The sequence below is a fragment of the Ammospiza caudacuta genome, chromosome 1, assembly GCF_027887145.1.
Source record: "Ammospiza caudacuta isolate bAmmCau1 chromosome 1, bAmmCau1.pri, whole genome shotgun sequence".
Classification (NCBI taxonomy): domain Eukaryota; kingdom Metazoa; phylum Chordata; class Aves; order Passeriformes; family Passerellidae; genus Ammospiza; species Ammospiza caudacuta.
This window is the reverse complement of record NC_080593.1, coordinates 78,800,630-78,818,866: the sequence shown is the minus strand read 5'-3', so window position 1 is coordinate 78,818,866 and position 18,237 is coordinate 78,800,630.

Genomic DNA, 18,237 nt, shown 5'->3' with positions numbered 1-18,237 from the left:
AGAAAGGAGGGATAAGGTATGATGCAAATCACTTATTGAGCTTTTACTTTAGTAGTATCTTGTTGGGCTTTTTCCATCTGGTTTGTTTTTAGTTTGTTTTGGGGTTCAGGTTTTTTTTTCATTAAAAGCCTTTATATGGATTAACCTTTAACTGAAATCCATACGGAGTCACCATTTATTTTTCACTTGCATTTCTATATTTAAAAAATCAATACAAATTCTAGAATTAGCACATAAGCATGTCAAATATATTAAAGTACTAGTATATACATGAAAATTCTGTAACTATACAAAGGGAAAAAAAAAAGAAACCTTTTAAAAGAGAACAACATTGGTTCTGATTTAGTTTAGTATTTAGTTGCTCAAATTGGGTAATGGCCAAGAAAACAGAGGGGAAAAAAGTACCCTGATGACCTGCTAATAAACTCTAGATCCTGAAATCAATGGCAGGCAAAGGGTCACTGTCTAATCAAGCCAACTAAAGGATTTTATAGCTTTCAGCTACTTTCAAAAACATGAGAGGCCACCAACTAAACAGAAAGAGAGTTTCAACTCTATTGACATAATGAGCAAAAACACTGTGTCTCCCTTTGGTGAACACATTAGTAAAACAGCAAGGAAATCAACTGATGCTTCATCACAGGAAAAATATTTAAAGGAGCTGTAACTTTTCATGACTGTTCTGTGTGTCTATCTGAAATGTAATCAATTCACAATGCCAAAGAAGAATATAGCAGGATAGAGGTTTTTTCTTCAATTTGGTCTGTGCAAATCTGTACAATTAATTATTTCAAAAGGTACATTTGACATATTTGTACTCTTTAAGTCAGTTAATTTCAGAAAGTGGCTATATTTTCCAGAAAATGAAGTATGAATTTTCTTAGGCAAATTGTCTAAGAAATACAAAGCAAGTTTTGAACTTTTATAGCAGGTCATTTCTAAAATTTTTAATAGGTCTGTACATATAACCAAGACAATTCTTTCTAACCTACTTTTCCCTTCAAGTCTAACCTACTTTTGTCTTCAAGTTTAGTTTTATTAGTGGTCTTTTCAACAGTGAAGTAAAAAATCCCAGTTAAATTAACACAAAACTAATTACATTCTAAAAGCACAACTTAAAAATGAACTTACTCCCATTCAAACTGTAGGTGAATATTTAGCACTTTTAAATACTCAGTATTACATCGGTATGGAATACTCAGTATTACATCAGTTCCATACATCGGTATGGAACTTGAACACTTGACTGGTAAAGAATTTCAGTTGTCCCTGCTGGAATGTCCCACATACTTATCCTAATAATGTCTATAACCAGCCTTAGATACTGTCGTGGTTTGACATTGACAGGAAGTGGGTTTTCTGGGATGTTCCGTGGTCACCAATAGGTGTTCAGATTTTAATATTGGCACCTGATGTGGCCATTGGGACATTTGGACACGCCTCTGAGAACACAGGGGTTAAAAAAGAGAGCTGCTGCCCTAGGAAGCCCTCTTGGGACTTTGAGGCAAAGAGGTCAGATCTCCCTACCCCGTTCAGCTGCTGCTGCTGGGCAGGGGAGGGGCAGCTATGTGGTAGGCCTGGGCATGGACAGAGATGGGGGGTGAGGAGGCCCTTGAGGATGGAAGGGTGGGAGAGCACCAAGAGACAGCCATCGGGCAGCCATCCTCCCCCCAGGAGAGAGAGAGAGGGAGAGCCGGCGTCTGAATTTGATAGCGTCCGGCCCAGGAGGAAAAGTGGGGAGTGCGGTGAGAAGGTGCCCCACAGGGCAGCTGGGAGCTCTGGAGCTCTGGGACAGGCAGAGACTGAAATTTTAACCCTTTTCTTGCATGATTGAAACCTTGCAAATGCTGATCCTCCCGGAGCTGAATGAGAAGAGAGATAAGAGTGAGATAAGAGGGGATGGGCCACGAGGGAAGTGGAGAAGACTCTTGAGTGGGGGGAGAGATGATGGAGTGGCCTTTTGGCTGGACTTTTTTTGTGTGGCCATAGATGGAACCATTTTTTTTTTCCCTGTGACACAGAGACTGAATTTAGGGGTAGGCAATGGCTCAGAGACACGGGAGTGCAGTGATGTTATGTGTAAGAGTGCATGAACAGAGACAACAGGTAAGGAGGGTGGTTGGTGCCCTCGCTCTTCAGTGGAAGAGAAGATCTCTGTGTTTGAGACCCCTCAGCCCCAGGGGGTAAAATTTGGGGGGGAAAGTGAGAGACTGTGCTTTTTGTTGGAACTGGACAAATCATCCTTAAAAGGGGAACCCTAGAAGCAGCTCTGGTCCATGCACAGTGGTGAGAGCACTGAGCATGAAAGGAAGATGTCACAATAGCATAGGATTTTCCAGGCGGTGCCACCTGTGACAGGAAACACAAGAGGTCTCAATGGTGTTTCCGGGGGAAGCCTATGGCACAAGAAGGACTCCTCACTCCTGATGAACTCAAGATTGAGTATTCTAAAGGGTGGTACCGGACTGAGAGTTGGTGATTTGGGGGAATGTATTGTATCGGGAAATTTGGTGGGAGGGAGGAGGAAAATGCTTTTGTAGGGTTTTCATTTTTCCTTGTGTGTTTTTTTTCCCTCTTTCCTTGTAGTTTAGTCATTTTCTTGTAGTTTAGTTAATAAAGTTTTCTTTATTTCTAAGTAGGAGCCTGCTTTGCTTATTCCTGGTCACATCTCACAGCAGACACCAGGGAGAGGGTATTCTCATGGGGACACTGGTATTGTGCCAGTGTCAAACCATGACAGATACCTGCTACCCAGAGACACTGTTCATGTACAAAGAATGAGCACTGAGTGTGGACACCTTCCTTAAAATGCCTAACTGGTGTGAGCTGAATGTGTACAATTGTCAGTGTTCTTTCATGGGAACTAACAGAACTACCAGTCCTTGGAAAGGTCATAATCTGAACAACTGCATTCCTTTGTCAGCTGCAGGAATAAATGTGATTTGGCAGCATTCAAATGAGAACCCAGTGGGGGTTTCAGCATTAATGAGAACCCAAAGACGGGTAACAGTCTTCACATTATCACAGTCAGCTAAGGGTACTAGGATGAAGTAGGATACAACCTGCTAAATGAACTTTAGAGTTAGGGGAAGGAAAAGAACGTGAGTGATAAATGGATGCATCTGGATGTCACCTAAAACTGTCTCTCAGATATAATGTTCTGAAAGTCATTTCCTCTATGGCAGTGGGTCAACCCTATTAATGATGATTTAAGGTACAACCTATATATCCGAGGCTTTTATTTAGCACACTTGCATAATGAAATTGAACTGATCCTGACAGAAATGCTAACAAATTTGAGTGAACTGGAGCAGTTTTTTGAAATGAAAGTTAGAGAATTAACTTGAAATCTGAATTTCATCACTCGTGGAGCCACCTTACTATGCATCGTTGACTCTTGACAGTGTTAACATATAAAGCCTTTTCCCTTCAGTGCAATACCTGAATTCTGTTCAGAGAAGATATTTTTTATTTATGAATCTTGTTCAGGGGGAAAACATGGACTTTTAATTCAAGCTTCAAATGTGTTGCATGACTACTTTGCTAACACAACACATGGGAATAGTAATATCCATCAAGCGAAGCAAAAATGACTGAAACTATCTGAAAAGTGTTGCAAGAGCTTCTTTGAGCCTTGATCACTTCTGTGGAAAATATGAGGTAAAGGAGGCAATGTTTAAAATAGACCAAAGAAAGAAATTTTTGATGTCTTGTTCTCTGCGCAAAACTATATGTGATTTTATACAATATTCTAAGCAATTAGATTTAAAGGCACAAGAAAATAGTATCTCTTTCTCTCCCTGAAATAAAATTTATATTGTCTTATGGCAAACACCACTAAAAATGGTGACGTACAGTAACAACTTTCTCAGGAATTACACCATGTATTATGTTCCAAATACATATTATGCAATATTCATGATTTTGTCCTGCACATGCTGTGGAAGACTACAAAGAAGAAATTATTCAATACAGAAGGTTTTTTTCTTGTGGGTCATAATTTTTATCATGTTATGCTTAGAGGTTCCTCTATCTTCATTCACACTGAGAAATTGATCACACTTCTGTTTGTGCTACTTCAGATTCAGTTTAAAGTTTATAGGAGTGGCAAAATCTAATGGCAAGGAGAGAATGACTTTTCCTCTCTGCAGTTCTCTTTGGCTTTCCTGCCAAGCAGAAAACCATTGAATATATTATCTGAACTAGATGTATTAAATCACATCTTCTGCCCTCCAGCTATGAAAAGCAACAAAGTAAGAATAGCTAGGTGTTGGATGCCAGACACCAACCAAAACATCTCTATCACTCCCCTCTGCATCTTGACAGGGGAGAGAAAATATAAGGAAGGATTCATAAGGTGAAGTAAGGACAGAGAAAGATCACTCATCATATACTGTCACAGAAAACAACAGACTTGAATTACAGATATTAATTGAATTTATTACTAGCAACGATCAGGATAATGAAAAGCAAAATAAGACCTTAAAAACTTTTCCCCTCCCACCCTCCCCTCCATCCCTTTCTCAGTGACAGAATAGTAGTGGGGTAGTGGTTACAGACAGTTCATTACATGTTGTTTCTTTCTACTGCTGATGGAGGGGAGTCCTTCCCCTGCTCTGGTAGCTCTTCACAAACTTTTCCAATGAGTCCATACCACAGGCAACAGTTCTCCACAAACTGCTGCAATATGGGTCACACTTCCATGGAATGCAGTCCTTAAGGCACAGTTCTTCAGGTCCATCAGGACCATTAGGTCATAAGTTCTACCTGGAAACCTCCTCCAGCATGGCCTCCGCTCTCCACAGGTCCCTGCCAGGATCCTGCTCCAGCACAAGTGTCGCACATGTTCATAGACTCCTCTCAGGCATTCTGCTGCTCTGGCCTGGGTTTTCTCCATGAACTGCAGGTGTATTTCTGCATCCATGTGCTCCTCCATGGGCTGCAGGGGGACAGCTTCTTTACCATGGTCTGTACCGCAGACCACAGGGGAATCTCAGCTCTGGTGCCTGCAGCACTTGCTCTTTCTCCTTCTCCACTGACCTCAGTGTCTGCAGAGATATTCACCTTACACATTCTCACCCTGCTCTGCTCCAGCTGCAATTACAACTGCACAATATATTTTTTTCTTCTTCTTAAGTATGTTACCACAGAGGGCTTACAGTCATTTCTAATTAGCCCAACCTTGGCTGGCAGTGGCTCTGTTCTGGGACTGTCTGGCATTGGCGCTGTTGGACATGGAGGAAACTTCTAGAAGCTTCTCACAGAAGCCACCACTGTAGCCTCCCTGCAACCAAAACCTGCCCACACAAACCCAGTATGCTGGGCAAATGTTGCATCACCTTAAGCCATTTCTTGTCTGATCAGTACCCAGGAGGTACTCATAAGTTTACAGAATGCAAATTGTAGGCACAGTTAATTCAAAGGGCAGTCCAAAAAGCAGCAACATTCTTGTTGGCTTTTATAGAAGTTAGCCTGGACAATAGGTTTATTTTCCACAAACTGAAGAATAGAAGACAAACAGAAAATTTCAGGAAGTGTTTTTCTGCTCTAGATTTCCTATTTGCTCATATTTCTGCCATGCCTGAGAGTCAAAGCATACAGCAAGTTAAAATGAAGTTTACTTACAAATAAAAAACACTGGAATTATATTAGTGGAGTCTGGACCTTGTCCACCCAGTCTTGAAGCTAACAAATGAAATCAAGCCTTCTATTAGGCAGAGGTCTAAGTGCCAAGCAACATAAACAAATACTTCAGCTCCAGGAGCACGGGAAAGCAGACCTTCTTATTCCCTCATGCTTATATTCCACGATAAGACATCAACAGCCATGGCTCCCAAGTGCTGAACTGTGTGACTTCTTCATACAAAAAGCTTTTTCTCAGTGCTGTCTCTCTAACAGCAGTGTGAATACACTGCAGTTGGATGTGTGGCTTACAGCAAAAATTCATTTAGAAAGCCTGCCCTGCTGGGAAGCAGTTTCACTCCATCCAACAATATACAAAAGGTAGCTCATCATGCCGAGCTGCACAAAATTTAGAATTTAAAAGAAGAACTATTCTGATGTAGGTCAGGCTATCACTGTGCTTCTGCAGGACTGAAAGAGAAAACACATAATGATTTACAGGCAGTTATCTACATTTTGTCTCATATGTTAAAATAGAAAGTTTTTGAATAAAAATGTTGAAATCTCACACATCAGTCATGTTTTTCACATATATAATATTCTGTATGCTCTAAAAGGCTCTTACGTAATGTAGAGGCATCAGTCATGACAAAAACATAGATCAGAACTGTGGCCACCTCAGTTATTTTGAGACAGAAAATTAACTACCTCTGAGCATCCACCACCCTCTGCCATTTCTACCCAAATATGCCCCCAACATCTTTTAATGCAAAACAATTTTTCTCCAGGAAGGCTATCAGGGTAGCACCTTTGAACAAAAATATAAAAATAAAAATAAAAATTGAGTCTATTTCAAATGGAAACAGTAGAGCAAGGGAGCCATTCCAGAACAAAGTACTCCCTTCAGTCTTGTGATTCATCCTAAAAACCAGACACATAAATATAAATACATCATACAGAAATAATCAAACTCCAATATCATCCCAAATGGATAAGAAAGAATATCCCTGTCAGTTAATATATATCACCAATCAGAAAGACCTTTTTTCCATCTGATGGAAAAAAAAACAACCTTGCTTCTATCAAATAAAAAGAATAGTAAAGATGATGTATTGAAACTTTTTAGTACAAGAATAAAACCTGTCTAGTTTGACACGAGTGCATGAAATTTGTTGCTCTGCTATCAGTCTGCTTCTTTCTTCAGGCAACTGTTTCTCACTATTTATTCAGACCAAATTTGTAATTTTGCCATATATTTAATATGTTTAAAATTAAACAATATATCAGGGAAAAGTATGTGTGGTGTGACTCTGTGGGAGGGGAGATTTGATTAACTGAGAAAAACTGGATCTGTAAACAGAACTTTGCAATATAAGGCTCTTACCTTAGAATACTCAAGCTATTCTAAATGAAATGACAGAGTTATTTATTTATATGATCAGTATTTTCGTTTGCATTTTGCGTGAAGCACATTACATACCTTATGCCTAACTGGGTTTTATGACTGTTTTGGCCAGGATATTGGTGTGAGTTCTGTATAAATAAATAGGCTGTTAACCATGGGTGATAGCTGTCACATTTGCAAATGACATTGACAGAGGTAATAAAATGCTGTAAGCTAGATACAAGCCTGGGTAGAATGATGAACCTTAAGGACAAGAAACAAATAAATGTTTTACTGATCAAGAAGGAAAGAAGAAATAGATCACTGCAAAACAATCAATACCCCAAAGAATTTTTGTGTATTAGCAGTAAACGCATCGTAAGCAAAGAGTACAATCTTCATTCTGTAAGAGGTAGTCAGAATTATAAGTTTTAATGTATTTACTTGATATGTTTACACACAGAAAGGCCTCCATAGAGCCATTTATAGTCCCAGTCCCATACATCTCTTTTACCATAATCAATATGATTATACTGTCTTTTCTTAAATGAAATGCATGCCTTTTTTTTCCCAGTAAGCAACAGGGTTTCTTTGTCTAGACAAAACAGTCTATTTTTTACATAAGCCCTATAAAATTTTATCAGTGAATTTAACTAAGAGTGATTTTTTAAAAAAGTTTAGGCACTGGAAAAAAGATAAGTAATTATAATAAAATCACTCACTAATTTGCAGGTAAGTAAATGTGGTTTGGCCACACGTGTCTTGTCGTTCTGCATAATATGAATAATTTATTTGCTTATTACATAGACAATGTAAAATTTATAAGTTCATATGCTTCAAATATTAATTTCCTTTCTATCAATTTGTCATATTTGAAGAAAAAGATGTGATAGTTCAAAGTTTTCTTCTAAATTACCACTTTCAACAATGGATGGATTTAAATGGTTAGTTTGGTTTACTCTGAATTTCTCAAATTTTAGCATATATAATTGGAATAATTAATTTCAAAGTTGGCTTTGAGGTATCCTAATACCAAAAAACACATAGCTGAGTTATTTTCTCAACAGTTATTTTGTCAGCTACAGTCTCATGCATAAAAGGGAAAAACCCCCTGAGCGTCACAGGTGATGTGATTAATAGTTGAGGAAGAGAGTGGTTCACATTTCTGCTCCTCTTTAAAAACTATTCTCTGAATATTTTATGTGGTTTGTCTGTAATCTCAGCTCTCAGTAATTTAATTAAGCAATGACTCACTTCAGAGCATTTTGAATGGGATAATAGAAGCCGTTGGACTGTACAGGGTGAGTGGAGGCCAGCAGTTCATTCACTTCCATTTCATAACTCGTTGGACTTTAAATGAACTTGTGGGTTCATTTTCCTGACTGGTATTACCTACAGGTGAGCCAAGTCAGCTGAAGAAGGTTCATGAGCTACTTCTGTCACTGGGCGACGGGTAGATTCAAAAGATGCAGAAGAGGATGCAGGTAAGTATTACAGGGCTGTAAATTAAGTGATGGCTTCTTTGTATTCCAAACTGCGAGGCAGGACAATAGTTCAGGTCAACAACACCGTAGCTAAAGAAAAAAATGCAGCTGTGTGACTTCCAAAGCCACATCTGTGATGGAAAAATGTCTGCATCAACTCTTGACTTTTACCACTTGGTTGTATGCCATGTGAAAATCTATCTCATTTTGTTTATTTCAAATCTGTTAACTAAAAGCTTACTTTATAGGTCCTAGTTTTTTCTTTTCACTTTTCTATTGTGAAAAATAATAATAGTAGTTTTTTATTTATTTCCCACGTCAGTTGTAATTTTGAAAATTTTAACTTGTTAGATATTATTCCCATTGCTCATTTATTTTCCAAATTGAAGAGCCCTAACTTTTAGAAACTCCTGATATGCATGCTGTTTTGCAACTATTAACGATTTTCTTGATTTCTGTGTGGTTTCTCCTGTTTTTTGAATGGCACTATCTTGTTTTACTGAGTAGTTGAAATATGGAATCACTCTGAATTTTTGCAATAGCATATTGACACTTCTAATTGTTTTTTCTCTTATTACCTAATACATTTTAATGCCAAATTTGTTTATATTGGGTTTGCAGATATTTAGTTAGAAATAGCAACTCAAAATATTCTCCATGAGGAATGAGTTTGTTCTGAGTTCAAGGAGCAGGTGCTTTTTGGGTAGGTTTTGCTTTTGCCCATTACCTTGTATTTTTTCCATTTCAACCACAGCTTCAATTCATGCAGTGATGATCCACTGATTTCTTTTCAAGTAGTCACAATTGGGTTTTCTATATTATCTTTGGCTATATGAGACAATTTCCCCCCTGAAAAAAATGCCTAGCAGTATTCTTTACACTGAGAAACCTCATAAAGTAGCCATGTACTTTTTTCCTGTTCTCAAATCTGTCTTTCAGATCATGTAGTTATAAGTTTGATGAAATATTTTTGATTTTTATCAAAATCTTATTGGAAATCCAAATGACAAAATCATATTACCTTTATTCAAAGGCTTACTGAATCCTTCAAGAAAACCTAGAAGATTAACCTTCTGTATAAACTAGGTGTACTCTTAACTTGTATGCCTAGGAATTGCAATGCCCACAAGATTTTGCTGTTTGTGGCAGTTTCTAGATGATTTCTAAGAATATTTTCAAAACAGAATGTGTAGGTTTTGGACCTCAGCTTCTTAAAGTACTTAACAAAACAGGATTTTCAAAGCTGAATATTCAAGTTGAGATTCTAAATCACTTAGATTTAAGGTTCCATGTTATTGAGAAATTATGACTTGGAAGCACCTGCAGCTTTTGTTTTAGCATCTTCTGTTCAGAGTACATTTATATATAGAGAGGATTGAATTCAAGAAAGCATATATGAACAACGAGGCCTAACTAAATCTGGACTGGAAAAAAAATCAATGATTTACTAATACTAAGGTATTTTCTTAAGGGCAGATAGGGAATCAATAGGAAAGTATATTTGTTTATGGATGCCTCATCATTTCTTTTTCATGGAACAGAATTTTGCTTTTAGTATACTAAGCTCAAGAAACAAGTTTTCTTCTACTGTACTGTTCTTATATAAAAAATATTTGGCTTTGACTCTATATCATTGCATATACAAAGAGCTTTCTTATCAATAAATGAACTGTGGTTTCCTGTCCATTATTACTGGATCCCATATGGCTATTCCTCTTTCCTGTGTGCATTGTGTAGTTATCCTTTATCAATTTCAAAAAAGTGTAAGAAGGACTTTTGCTGATCCATGAATTTTCCATTGTGAAACACCAGATATATCAAGCCAGCCAGAAACATCAAGTCATTTATTCCACTTCTCTCAAAAATGTTTCAGTCTTATCTTTTCTTTAGTTCATCTGTCTCTTGGTCTTCAATTACAAAACAACATCCATTTTATTTTTATTCATGTTGCTTCTGTCAACATTTGGATGAGAGTGTTTACCACCTCTTGTCGACGTTAAGGTTCCTGACACAGCAAATTTCAGCTGGTGTTTGTTCAGCAGCAAGAAGTTCAGATCCTTGTCACCCATAAGTTCTTTATTTCCATTGCAATCTGGGAGCAACAGCAGTGATATAGCAAGGGTGGAAGCTGGAAATGGAATGTTGAGCTGAATACAGACATAATGCTTTTCCCTAAAATTTGGATATGTCTATTACAGGATTACTCGTCAAATCCCCATAGTCAAACAAGAGATTCAAAATAACTAGCAGCAGACAGGCATGTGGTGATCATACTGAGTTACTAATTCTTTGGCACTGCCATCGTGGAGGTTTTCTGTACCAACACCAAAGTGAGATTAGAAGCAAATTTCCTGTGAAGTAATCATTTACTGCTACCCATGTTTATATTTGACATTTCCATGTCAAATATGAACTTGTGACCTTGAAATGAAATGCTCAGAGTTTCATGTTAATTTCTTGAACCAAGTACATTTACCACCATACTCCTATTAAAAGGTCTGTCAAGAATGGGATGCTTCCGATCAGTACCAGGGACCATACAGCCTAAACCATGAACAGGAACTGCCCAAGGTGCAAATAGGCAGATTGACCATCACAACCTCTCACATTCAGGATAAATCCTTTCAAGCAGTGATAATGTCTGTCATAAAATGCCTCAAAAATAAGGAGCGTCTTTTCACTTTCAGAGGCCAAAAGTTTTATTTTCCACAGTAACACATCATAGCATGATCTTCCTGGCTGTCAGAACCATGCATAACTCTACCAGACACCAAGTGCTCTTTCCACTCACTTAAATTAGGATGCTTCTGTCATCTGACCAATTTTATCAGAAGGTGTTCTTCCTTTCCAAAATATAACTTGAGAACAGACAGTTTGAGTTCAAGCGTAAACCGCTGTCCAAAGTCACTCACCTTTCAATTGACACACTGCATCTTTGCATGTACACATTAAAACTATTATTTCATTGACCTGACAGTTGAGAATCCAGTGTGGAGGTTGAACATCCAAGATAGCCAAGATTTTGCCCCTTTTCCTTTTAGGGATAAAGCTTAGGTAGTAAGCTAAATATAGCATAAGGTCATGTATGGTGCACTTACGTTCTGTGTTTCATGTAATATCTATATTTTTTGTGGGTTTATTTTTTCACACCTGGATCTTTGGAACTTCCTCTTCACACAAGCTAAATAAAGTGTGAGCAACGAAGTAATACTGGACTCACCTAACCTTAAATTTGGTTAGATTTGAAAGAAATAGAACAGAGTCAGCAAATGTTTTTCTTATGTACATCATGACCACAGCTTTCTCCAATGCCTTCTGAGGTCTGACAATATTTTGTGTGGGTACAAATCAGGCAAAAAGCAATAAATTCCTGTAAGTAGGCACATAACTGTTTTCACCTGCAGCTGTTTGGGTGGCTTTTGTCACTCTTCTTGCAATCTATAATCTTTATCAGAAAAGTTAAAATCCTGCTCCAGAAGTGAGGAAGTTGTAGCCGCTTTTCATTAGAAATGTACATTCCAAAACTTCCTGCAAAACAAATGAAATATTTTCAAAAAATTCATGTCGAATTGACAAGACAAAAGCCTAGGCGTACCATTGGGAATCTGCTTGTGTATGAGTGATCCAGTATTGTTATTTGAAATATCAGAAAAAAACCCCCAGCATAACTTAAATAAAGAAACACAATAAGAGCCATATAAATAACTTTTAGTTATGTCCATTTTCCACTGGATTTTTTTTCTGTATTTCCTAACCTATCCCAATTTTATATCACATATAACTTATGTTAGTATTAACTTGAAGGGGACTAGACATAAAATACTGCAATTTTCATTCATGAAATTTACAATAAAGATTGTAATACCCCACTGAATAATCTGACCTGTATCACTATGTACTTCATTTTGTGATGCATTTCTAAAAATTTCTGTGTAATCACATTTGTCCTGTGGTATTTATTGTCTACTCTACTACTCTTCCATTGCTCTTCATGCTTCCTATAATTCTCTTTCCTCCTGTATAAGTCTTTACTTTGTAACACTGAAATCAGAAATCTTGCTTTTAAAGTAAGCAATTACTTAGGGAAATAATATTTTCTCTGTGACCTCAGACAATAGGGTCTTGGAAAATATAAATGCTAAAAAACAGCAAGATATTTTAAGTTATAATAAAAAGTTATTTGAATTTTGGAATATCATGCAGGGGAAAAAAAGGTAAGGAATTCAGCTGTGATAAAGTCCAATCTAAATGTTTGCCCCAGGGAACAAAAATGAAGATTAGTACATCTGGCATCAGATAAGATTGAAAAGTATTTCCATTTTTTCAGAGAGATAAATTCCTAAATTCCCTGGATATTCTTAACCTGAGTTATTATATTGGAGTGCTCCAAGCACTCAGTGCAAAAAGAGGGCCTTTGAGGGTAGGGGAAAAAATAAAAAGGAACAATAAAGCAGAATACAAAGTGAAAAAATGTATAAGCCATATTTTCAGGATCCCACATCCCCACAAATCTTGACTGAAAATAGTAATGTTGTTTTATTAAAAAATTAATCATTAAACAATAAGTAAAAATTCATTGAAACTTCTAATGGGATTAGAACTTCTAGTGGGATTATGATCAAGAAATAGCTGAAGTGAGAGATCCCCATGTAACATCCTGCTCTGAAGTCTATTTTGCTCATCAATAATAAAGTGCTTTGACCTGTTAGTTATTGATTAATCACTTGCAGATTTTGGTGAGAAGTTCTATCAAAGAACTGTCCTTCTGATACTGTTTCCATCAAATTCAACAGAATTGATTGCATAGTATTCTGAGGAAATCACAAAAAAATTTTGTCAAAAAATGCAGTGAATCTTACAGGAAAAGTATAAAAACCCTATTGATAAATACATATGAAATAGATTAAATACATATGAAATACATATGATAGATACATATGAAATGTAGATATGAATATATATATTTTTAAAGGACAAAATATCATGTGAGCATTACAGGCCTTTTTTTTTTTAGCAGTAAATGGGTTTGAATATGTTTATGTGGTGTTGGTCTCTGACACACTTATATAGCCTGAGTTTCTGTTTCACATACAAGATTTGAGAATTTTGCTTTATATTTATTTTCCTTATCTCAGAAAATCACATGCTATACTTGCAGTGATAGAACCCATTTAGCCAAAACTTAAGGTGTACTTTGGCATCCTGCTTTAAAAAAAAACTGCTAAAAACCAGAAAGAAGGACCAGTAACATTACCAATATCATATGCAAGAGAGTTGTTTTCCAGAGCTGATAGTTCAATTTGTATCATAAAGAAATATATTTTCAAGTTTTCTTCTCTTAAATAGTTGGAGCAGCTAGAGATTAAAAAGATTTTGATGTCTCAATTACTATTCTCCATGTTACCACTTTCAGATAAAAACTTATGCAGCACAAAGCATTGAAACTATCTGGAAAATGCAGAACAATGCAAGTTTGATTTTTAAAAAAGGTAATATAATTTGCAAGCACTACAGATTATGAGCTATGTTTACTTCTTTTTGAGAAATCCAAATGTGGTTTATATGCCATAATCAGGATCATACACTTTTTCACTTCAAGCATAGTTTTTGATCAATAGACCTAGACTAGCAGAAACAAAATAGTTTTAATAAGAGTGAGCTTTACTTTTCAAACACAAGCAGTGTTTGATTTTTGCCCAGCTCAAATCCAATAATGAAGCTGACTGTTAGATGTGTGTGCTTGAGCCTTCAAAACAGGGCTGAATTTTATTTGTATGTGCTTTTTACCCAGATCAGTTCCAGAAAATAAAGGGAAGAATTGCTTTTAAATCAAAGATATAATGCAGATTTAAAGAAACCATGCATAATCTTAAGAGTAAGGTAGACAGCAATCCAATTTGTTTCAAGACAGATAATGTGGTAGGTAAAGTTGTGTGTAAAAACTGCAGAATATCTCAAAATTATGCTGACACTGTTAACCCAACAAATGTATTTATTAAAACCCATTTCTGCCCAGAATTCTAGCAGAAGATGCAGCAGTTCTGATATTTGAGCAGTTCACTTATTTACATGTACCTATACAGAGCTTTCCATTAAGCTCACAAGGCATTAGCGCATTGAACTTGCATGATGTCAAGGTCCACTGCGGTGGGAGTTCCTGTGGACGCTGATTTTATTCAGCTTTGGCCAGGAATTGATCACCTTCCAAGGTCTTTGTGCCCTATGATCCTCTAAGAGTGCTAATGCCAATGTCCATTTTTGCTTTGAGGGTGTCTCTGCTGGATGAGTATATTTCTGCAGGTACTGACTGCCTATCAGCTCTGTTGCATCTACTTCCAGAACAGACCAGATTATGAGACAGATAGCATGGAAATTCTGTTGGATCTTTGGAACTTCCTTGGTGGACTTGTGAGGAGTTGCAAGAACACAAAATGCCACATGGAATCGTGAAACCCACAGAAGTCTGCTAAACTCACAAGCCAAATATTTTTGAAGTCTCTCTCCACCTAAGTATAAACAATACATTTGCCACATTTATAGAAGTAGTATAGACTCCAAACAAAAATCTAAATCAATCAACTAAAAATCAATTTCAGAATAATATAAGATGATAGAAAGTATTGTTAAGACAAAAAAAAATCAGTCTTGAGTATAAAATATTTCTCAAAGTGTTTTTGAAAGTATTAACACTTCAACTGAGGACTAAAACGAATACCACAAAACTTCCCTGAACTTGCTTTCAGATTCAGGCTGACAATATTTATCTTGCAAATACTATTTTACCATCTTTTTCTTTTTTGTTTTCTGTGTTTGTGGTGAGGCACTTGTGAAAATTGCTTAGTGTGGTGGTACACAATCTTAATTGACTCATGGACAATAGAGTAAGTAGGGTTCAACAAGAAAATTCTACTTTTGTTTCCTGTCCACCCTCACTTCATGTTTGACTTTTATGACAGTTTGGGAAAGACAGCCTTGCTTGCAACAAGTTTGTTGTGAGCTATGGTGTCATTATTTTCTGAGATGTGATTTGTTGATAAAGCCTGTTAATTCCTTTGAGAGAGAATGATTGACTCCTCTGCTCTTTCATTACAGTTGCCTGAGCTTGAGCATTGTAAATGTCCTTGTCTACTTTTGCCTTCTGTGTCACCTTGGGATAACAACCATGGCTTTTACCACCAATTTGGATTCATAGATGTGCAATTCCCCACTTTTTAACTCACGTGGTTAATGTATTCGTCCTACAACACTGTATTTCAGTTTCAGACAGGGATGGTTGGAGAGGAACAGTTGCCACAAGTAAAAGTAATGAACCATTTAGCAGCTATACTGCAGTCTGTTGTAAACTATCTTATGGTGTCTCTCTCCATCCCCATCCATTTGTACCAATAATCATGTGAGGCAGTCTTTGAAATAGTGGCACCACCAAGGGACAATACCAGGCATTTCAGATCCAGCTCAAGTTCCCACATAGTTTATGGCATTGGCCTCATTAATACAGCTGTGTCACACCCGGGTCATAAAGATGGAGCGTCTGCAGATGTTCTGGTTCCTTGGTGAGTGTAGGATACAGGAGTGAAGGCAAAATAACACATTCTGGTTGTGATGAGGAATACAATAACCCATCACCATAGCAAAGAGCACATTTTATTTGAAAAATACGAATAAAAGATTTTGTCCCTTTTGTTTATTAAAAGAAAATGTAACAATTTTCTATCAGTAACACTTGCATAAGGAGGTATACTTTACATTACTCTTTTGTTAAAAAAAATATATATATTTTTGGAGACTTTGGAAAAATAAGAATGGCCCAAAACTTGTAACACACTTCTAATGTTCCTTAGAATGCACTGTGCCATTTATACGTACTGCAAGTACAAGGTCTTAGCACTTTATAATCCACAAAGTAACACTAGGCAGCATAATTTCATATCCTTCTTTGCATTCAGAATATTCCCTTTGTTACCCTTATGAGTATGGTTATGAGTTTGGTTAATTCCAGACTGGTCCAATACTTATATTTTTTAAAGGATGATTTAAAAAAGTTTTAGACCACAAAAATTTTGTAATTCCTCTTAAATACCATAAATAATACTTTCCCATAGACATTTTCTTTCAGTATTCACAACTTAAACAATTGCATCAATTAGAATTAAAACTCAAAAATGTTTGCAGTTATTTTAGTTTTCTAAAAATTATGCAAAAAAATAAAGTGCATAACAGAGTGAAGTTACTTTCAACTTTTACAGTATTCTATGTGTATGTAATAAAAGGTAACACTGATAAACAACTTAATTTGTTTTCAATGTATGAATCTTAATCTAACGCCAGCTGAATTCAAGCTCTTTCTTGTCTTTAAAGTGCATTAAACTACATTTTTGACAGGTTTTAGTTTGACAATTAAGTTTCACATTTTTCAATTCTTATACTGACCATTTTTTTTATTATTTTGACTTGTCAAGATTACAGCATACCGAGTGCCCTCACCATTACAAGAAAGAGGGTTTTTTTAAAGGAATGCAGCTAATTATTTAGGTGGAAATGTACTATTAGTTGAATGGTTGTTGTAGAAATCAAATTGTAAATAGAAAAGCCCTTAAGTATCACTTTGCACGTGCCTTTTAACTTTACTCAGTATTTTCAGTTTAAGTCAAACTGGCAGTTTTCAGCATTTAGTTGTTAAGCAGCAACAGGATTACTATTTAGGCTAATAGGAAAATATTTGAGAATATGAGTACACAAAAGATCCATGAAAGCTTTAAGCATAGTAAATATAATCAGACAACCATAAATTGAGAAAAAGTTTCCCACAATACTTTCACTGAATATGTGCTGTGTTTAAATCAGCAATGCTACAATAATGATTGTGCCATCCAGTGTTAATTTTCTTTTACTTCAACATAGAATCTAGGTCAACAGCGAATTTCTCAAATATAGTTTAAATTTGGTTTTAGGATATAAACGACCAAAGGAAAAAAAAAAAAAAACAGAGATTGAGTTAATAAAATTGTAAACTTGTTATTTCTGCACTGTGAGGCCTTCTTCTGTGGCCCTGAAGATTTAACATTCTGTTACTTGTCATGCAAACAACACGACACTGTGGTGTGAATTTGAATAGAACACAGTAAGCATAGCAAGCATGCAGACACATCATGATAGAAAAGCACATCTGGCGATCACCGTGGATGGGACGCACCAAACAGGACACACCGCAGCATCACAGAAGCAGCGTCTCAGTAACCCTGCAGAGTTTCAAAGGATTCAGGTTTCCTGGGGTGTGACGCATGTGCTGTATAGCAGCAAAGACAGCACCAGGAATGGCAAAAAGGGAAATATTATTTCTCTGAGTTATTGTTGACTTAAACTGACCATTAGCATAAGGAATGACTATTTGGTTGTGTCACTGCACTTCTGTTGCCTGTAAGTCTGATTGTTCTGTGATGTAAATTAAAATAAACAATGGCACAAAACAAACACTGCTTTAAACACAAAATACAATTGATTTTCCCTGCTTTGGTGTAGGGCCAGAGGGAATAGACATAAAGATAACTAATACCCAGTTCTCAAAACTATAATACAACAATGAATGCAATTTTCATGCAGCTGTGATACAAAGTATTATGGTAGTAGTAATGCTGAAACATTTTGCTTTTAACATGCTACTCATACAGTGTAAAAATTTAGATGTTGGCATAAAGCAAGTGTGACTTAAATAAAAGGAAAATTGCTCCTAATAAAAATCACGCAATA